This window comes from Cupressus sempervirens, chromosome 6 (assembly GCF_028749045.1).
Source record: "Cupressus sempervirens isolate cs-2001-9-10 chromosome 6, ASM2874904v1, whole genome shotgun sequence".
Taxonomy (NCBI): domain Eukaryota; kingdom Viridiplantae; phylum Streptophyta; class Pinopsida; order Cupressales; family Cupressaceae; genus Cupressus; species Cupressus sempervirens.
Genome location: NC_143123.1, coordinates 90,577,641 through 90,585,618, shown reverse-complemented (window position 1 = coordinate 90,585,618; position 7,978 = coordinate 90,577,641).

The following is a 7,978-nucleotide window of genomic DNA, read 5'->3' as shown; positions in this document are numbered from 1 at the left end:
TTCCTTGTTAGTAACCCACTCCTTTTTTGCAGATGATACTCTTTTATTTGGTAAATCATTTGTCACAGAAGCTAAGCAAATCAAGCTATCCTTGGAGTTGTATACTTCAGCTTCCGGACAAAAGATCAATGCAAATAAATCAACAATTTTTGTTTTCAACAACAAATCATTCATATCAAATAAGATTGTTAAGATTTTGGGTTTCTTGGTTGACAAACTCCCCTCCACTTACCTATGGATTCCCTTCTTTGTGGGGGGCAACAAAGTTTCTTATTGGTCTGCTGCGGTAGACATAATTAAAATTAGGACCTCAGCTAGGAAGGTTAGGTGGTTGTCTTTTTCTGGAAAAATTTTGCTTATTAAATCTATTCTATCTGCAATTCCCAACTACTATATGTCAGTCCTCAAAGCTCTTACAACAATCATCCACCAAATTGAGAAACTTATTCATGATTTTCTTTGGGTTAGCAATATGATTGAAAATAAGAATATTCCTCTCATCTCCCTCTAGAACATGACCCAAGAGAAATTGCATGGGGGGGTTGGTTTGCATAACGTTGCCCACAAAAATAAAGCTTTTGCAGGAAAGCTTGTTTGGCAAATGTACACTAAGCCTGGCTCTACATGGTGCCAAATCTTGCAGGAAAAATATTTGGATGATAGTTATCCTTCACGAATCTTCTCCATTCTTGACTCTCCTAAGGGAGCAGCAATATGGAACTTCATGATTAATTCTAGAGACCTTGTTACCAAGTACATATCTTGGGAAGTGAACAACGGTCGCAGTGCCAAATTCTGGTCTGACTCTTGGAATGGCCTCCCTCCACTCTCCTAGCTAGATCAATATGAAGACATCATTGCCATATCAACTAGTTGTTGGGGCTCTAAATTGCTGGACTATGTTCTGGATGTGGAAATATTCTCCAAAAAAGTAATTTGGAAGGACCTTTCTTCACTGGCTCTCGATGATATTTAGTCATCTTCTCTCACAAATATTTTTCAACAATGATCAATATTCTTATTGAACCTTGAGGACAAGTTGATTTGGGTTCCATCTAAGGATGGAAAGTACTCAATTAAGGAAGGTTATAGGGCTCTTCAACATATTCAAAATAATAATAGGAAGAGCAGAGCATATTTTTTCTATTTGAAACTCATAGTCCTCCCTAAACCGAACTATTTCTCTTGGCTAGTTCTTAGGAAGAAGATTTTAGCAAGTGATAGACTTTCTAAGTTTGGCATTGCAAATCCCTTTTATTGTGTCTTATGTAGGGAAGATTTAGAATTAGTGGACCATTTATTTATCAACTATAGATTTTTTTTCTCCTACTAGCTGTTTATTATCAAGAAACTTAATGTGTCCATGCCCCTATCAAACAATATTTGGGATTTGTTTGAATCCTGGCCCATGATGTTCTCCTCCTCCACTTTCTCTTGCCTTTGGAAATGTATACCTTCTTCAGTTGTTTTGGCAATATGGTGGGAATGAAATAAAAGAATTTTGGGGAAAGACGTCTCTTCTATTGATCAAGTTTGTGATAAGATGGAAGTCTCTATATCGGAGATAGCTAACTCTAATTTATCCCACGTCAAATGCAATCATTATTTTTCTCATTGGGAAAAAATGACTTTAAAAGTATGGAAATACATACATCTACTAGTTGGATCAACTCCTAATCGGAAATCTATTCACGCCAAAGACAGGTCCATTATTAAATGGCATCCCCCTTTCCGAGATTTCATCAAAATCAATTTTGATGGAGCGTCAAGCGGTAATCCCGGTATCTCTGGGATTGGCATTTGTATTAGAGATTGGCTAGGCAAGCCATTAGCAGTTAAGGTTGTTCCCATCAATCTTGGCACGAATAACATAGCAGAGGCACATGCACTTCTTCACAGTCTAGTTTTGGAAAAGAAGGTTGTTTTTTCTAAAATTCAGATTGAAGGGGATTCTCTTGTGCTAATTAATGCATGAATGACCAAGAAAATTCACAACTGGTAACTTTGATATATTATGAATCAGATTTAGCAAATACTTCATTCTTTTCAAGATATATGCATCACTCACACTCTTAGAGAAGGTAACAAAGTGGCTGATTGTTTATCTCATCTTGGTTGTGATGGCAACTTTATTGAATCTTTTTCAGCAGACTAGATCTCAATCTTGTTCCCCGAATTGGAAAATTTATTATCTTCCAAACTTGTTTATTCATACTGTTAGTGCTGACCTCTTCTTCTAGCTCTTCCCCAACTCACTGATGGGTGCTCAGCATCTTCATCTTTCTTCTCTTTCCCTTCATGTTGTATTCTTGCAAGGATATTGGATTTTCTTCCTGTTTCTTCCCAATTGAACCTTTGAATCAGGGTTTTTATCATATATATATATATTAATGCTTTCCTACAAATATAGTTAAAAATTAGAATAGAGAAGTAAGAAAAAGCTATGGAGAAACCCAAAAATAGGTTCTACTAATCACATGCCAGTCTATTAAATTATAGAGAAATGCATATTAAAAGCTCTCTATATTGTAGCAGAGAAATTAATTATAATATTTATGACAACAGTTGAGATGGACGATGGAGTGTAGTTGTCTGTCTTATGCTAAAGCTCTCTATATTGTAGAAGAGAAATTAATTATAATATTTATGATAGCAGTTGAGATGGACGGTGGAGTGTACTTGTCTGTCTTATGCTAGTCGGTTGCAGATGAAACATGTGCAGGATCTTTCCATGGTCTGTGCCGAAAGTTTGGTGGTGTTAATTAATTTACCATCTAACAAAAATTGTGTAATGGCATCAATATTGCGCAACACTTGCACACAAATGAAATATGAACGGTACGGCCTTGGCAAATGAGTTTCTGAGGAAGACGACATAAATGAAACATTTACAAAGATAAATTGAACGAAATCAATGGATCGGCAACAACAATTATTAAATATTAAAATTCAAATAATATGGCTACAGATTTAACATTCCATTTTGACAGTTTTATAAGCCAAGGCCATGACTACTGGAAAGAGGGAGAATAAGATCATGGATTCCCCTGTTTTTCAATCTATTTTTAGATGTCCCATATCAGACTAAATTAAGAATAAGAAAAAATCAAAAGGAGCCGATGGCCGCTGATGGCTTCAACCATCATCATCAAGTATTATAAACTCAGCACCTTGCAAGCATTTATTCATCAAATGTCATGTACAGATCAGCAGCCAATGTTATCAAAGTGGGAATCAACGATTATTCAGCAAATAAATGGACGTGTTGGGTTTGACGAAAGTGTTGCTGAGCAGCTATGAATGATGCCACTTCCTTTGGATATGAATTTTCTTTGCTCTTCACTCTATTTAAAAGGAACTTTATGCATGGAATCTGTAAAATTTCTGCTATAACATAGGTTTAGATAGAAAGAAACTAAAGTGGAGGGAAAAAAAAAACTAAAAAACAAAGCCTGCAAGAACATAGAAAACTGATATTTTATTCTATGAAAAATATTTGATTTTCAATAAGCATTAAGCATTCCTTTATACAAATTAAACTACACTAAATAAAACTGAAGATTGATGCTGAGATCTTCACTTCAAACTCTAGCTCCACTGCTCCATTTCCACCATTCTATAAATAATTTTTAGAATACTTCAGTTTAGGAGTAGTTTAAACAAGAAGCATGCTGTACATATGGCATGCATTAGATGATATTTTTGGATGCATTTTTGTCTAGTCTTAGTTACTTCTTCTCCCATCCTTAATCATAGGCATGGAATAATGCTAAAACTACTGTCAGAACTCCTGATCTATATTTTGATCTATGTGTTAAGGATTAGTTTTAACAATTTTTATTTGAATAAATGTATTGGCTGAATAGCAATTTGTAGTTGGAATAATATATCAGTTTTTTTCCTTGCAGTAAAATAGAGCCTTCCTTGTTTTATTATCATTTTTTTTTTATTGTGTTGCTGCTGTTGTTTGAATCCTACATTTGGTATCAGAGCTGAAGGTGTTTGGAAGACAGCAGCATGGCTCACAATTTGCAAATCTCAGAGTTTGATGGAGTTGATTACCAATATTGGTCAATCAAGATGAAGACTTTTTTGATTGGGAAAGATTTTTGGGAGATCGTTGAATCTGGATATGAAGAGCTTGCAGATTGGAATACTCTCCAACCTAATGATAGGACATTGAAGAAAGAAGCTGAGAAGAAGAATGCAATGGCATTGTTTCACATTCAGATGGCTCTTGATAAGAGCTTGTTTTCTCGAATTGCTGATGCACAGACAGCAAAAGAGGCCTGGAAGACTCTAAAAGATGCTTACCATGGCAATGATCAGATCAAGGTTGTGAAGCTACAAACCTTGAAAAGAGAATATGAGAACTTGAAGATGAAGGAGACAGAGAGTGTGGGAGATTTCTATGTGAGAGTGAAAGATGTGACTCATAAAATGGCCACTTTGGGTGAATCTATTGCTCAAGAGCAAATAATACAAAAGGTATTGAGATCCCTAACCCCAAGATGGAATATTGTAGTAATTGCCATAGAAGAAAGCAAAAATTTAGCTACCATGGAGTATGATGAATTGGTTGGATCTCTTATATCACATGAGGATAGAATAAGGGACACATCTACCAGTGTTAATGAGAAGGCTTTTGCTTCCCAATTGCAAATTTCAAAGAACGATGGTGCTAGCAGCAGTAGTAACAACAACAAAGGCTCGGGAAGGGGCCAAAATTAGAATTTTTCAAGAGGATCTAGAGGAAGAGGAGGTGCTCAAGGAGGTAGAGGTAGAGGCAGATTTGATAAAAGGAACATCCAATGCTATCATTGCAATAAGTATGGACATTTTGAGAGAGAGTGTAGACTGAAATCAGGTAACAATAGTGCAAGTTATGCCCAACAAGATGAGGATCCTTCCTCGGGTAATTTATTTTTGTGTTATGGGAAAGGTGAAAGTAATGTGAATGATGTTTGGTATTTGGATTCTGGATGCTCTAACCATATGTCTGGCAACAGAGAAATATTTTCAAAGCTTGATGATAGTTACAGATCCAATATTACCCTTGGTAATAACAATACTGTGGATGTTGCGGCCAAAGGAGCCATGGATGTTCAGACAAAGGAAGGTATGAAAAGTGTTCAAGATATTTATTATACTCTCAAGTTAAAGCATAATTTATTGAGTGTTGGGCAGCTATGTGAGAAGAATTATAGAGTGGTATTTGAGAACATGCATTGTACTATCTATGATAAGAATCAAAAAAATTAAGTGATTACAGTTGTTCCTATGACAAAGAATAGGATGTTTCCTTTGAAGTTTGGTCAAAATGATAATCAGCTTGTTAATATGGCTTATGAGGATAAAAGTTGGTTGTGGCATCTCAGGTATGGCCATTTAAATTTCAATAGTTTGAAGAATCTAACATCAAATGCATTAGTTCTTGGATTGCCTAAGGTTGAAGAGCATAAACAGATTTGTGAAGGGTGTGCAAAAGGGAAACATTCAAGGGAATCATTTCCAAAAGGCAATGCATGGCGGGCCCAATACCCACTTCAACTTATTCATTCAGATATTTGTGGGCCAATGCAAACACAAAGTTTGGGTAAGTCGTCATATTTCATTACTTTTATTGATGATTACTCACGCATGTGTTGGGTATATTTTTTGAAGACTAAAGATGAAGCCTTTGATATATTCAAGAAGTTTAAAGCTCGTGTAGAGAATGAGAAAGGGAACACAATAAGATGTTTGAGAATAGATCGAGGAGGAGAATTTTGCTCAAACAATTTTCAGAATTTTTGTGAGATGAATGGCATCAAAAGACAACTCACAACTGCATACACACCCCAACAGAATGGAGTGGCTGAAAGGAAGAATCGTATAGTGGTAGAAATGGCAAGGAGCATGTTACAAACCAAGGGTTTGAACAATTCTTATTGGGCTGATTCAGTTGCTACAGCCGTATATATTCTCAATAGGAGTCCTACAAGTGCCCTCCACAAGATGACTCCATATGAAGCATGGTATGAGAAAAAGCCTAATGTAAATCATTTTAAAGTTTTTGGTTGTTTGGCTTATGTTCACATCCCTAATCAGAATAGGCAAAAGCTAGATGCTAAAAGTGAATCATGTATTTTTGTGGGCTATAGTGAGGAAAGCAAAGCTTATAGATTATTCAATCCTATTACTAATAAGATTGTTGTTTCAAGAGATGTGATTTTTGATGAAGGGGGAGTTTATGGTCATCAAAAACAACATGTTGGAAAGCCAAAATCAGTTTTGGATGATGATGATATTGTTGATAATGATAATGAGCAGCCAGCTAATGGTTCTATTTCAAGATCACCAAGCCCACCAAAAAATCCCTCACCAATACCAAGAGCAAGTCCATCCTCTAGTCCTCCGAGGAAGGTAAAAAGATTGATTGATATTTATGAGAGGTGTCAAAATCAAGCACATGAAGAAGATCCAATAGGTGAGACAGTAAATTTGGCATTACTTGCTAAAGCTGATTTTGAGCCATCATGTTTTGAAGATGCATGTGCTAATGAGGTTTGGATGCAAGCAATGAATGAAGAGATGGATTCCATTGATAGGAATGAAACATGGGAGCTTGTAGATCTTTCACATAAGAAGAAGAAGATTGGCACAAAATGGGTCTATAAGACCAAGTATAATAGTGATGGGAGTGTTGAAAGACACAAGGCAAGATTGGTTGCTAAAGGTTTCACTCAAAGGTATGGCATTGATTATGAAGAAACTTTTGCACCAGTAGCAAGACAATAAACTATTAGGATGCTAATCTCTCTTGCAGCTCAAAAGAAATGGAGTATTCATTACATGGATGTGAAAAGTGCTTTCTTCAATGGGTACTTAGAAGAAGAGGTATATGTGGGACAGCCACAAGGTTTTGAGATTCAAGGCAAAGAAGATTATGTCTACAAGTTGAAGAAGGCTTTGTATGGCCTCAAGCAAGCACCACGTGCATGGTATGCAAGAATTGATGGATATTTTCAGTAGAATGGCTTTCAAAGAAGTAAGAGTGAACCTACCCTTTACTACAAACAAGAAGGTAATGATATTCTCATTGTGAGTTTGTATGTTGATGATTTGTTATATATGGGTAGTAGTTCAAAAATGAAAGATGAATTTAAAGTTGCTATGATGAATGAGTTTGAGATGAAAGATTTAGGTCTCATGAAGTACTTTCTTGGCATGGAGGTTTATCAAGGTAAAGATGAAATTTTTATTTGTCAAGAAAAATATGCAAAAGATATGTTGAAAAAATTTGATATGGCTGATTGTAAACCTCTTTCCACTCCAATTGCTCATGGAGTTACATTATGTAGAGATGATGGTGCTAAAATTGTTGATGAGACATTATACAGAAGCATTGTGGGGAGTTTGATGTTTTTAACTCACACAAGGCCTGATATTGCTTATTCAGTTTCATTGGTTTCAAGGTATATGACAAATCCATCAGAGGAACATATGAAGGCAGCCAAGAGAATTTTGAAGTATGTGAAAAGCACGGTAGATTTTGGCATTCACTATTCTTCTAATAAGTTTGAGCTTGTTGGCTTTAGTGATTCAGATTGGGGAGGTTGTTTGGATGACCGAAAATCTACATCTGGTAATTGTTTTTCTTTGGGTTCCGGTTTAATTACATGGAGTTCAAAGAAGCAAAGTATGGTTGCTCTCTCTTCTACAGAAGCGGAATATGTTGCGGTCACTTCAGCTGGCACACAAGCTTTATGGCTTAGAAAGCTTCTTGAAGAAATTGGAGAGATACAGGTTCAGCCTACTGTGATTTTTTGTGACAACATAAGTGCCATTAAATTGGCCAAGAATCTGGTTCATCACAGCAGGACCAAACACTTTGATCTTAAACAACATTTTATTAGAGATTTGATACAAAATAAAGCGGTTGAGTTGAAGTACATCAGCACAAAGGAGCAAATTGCAGACATCTTCACAAAGGCAG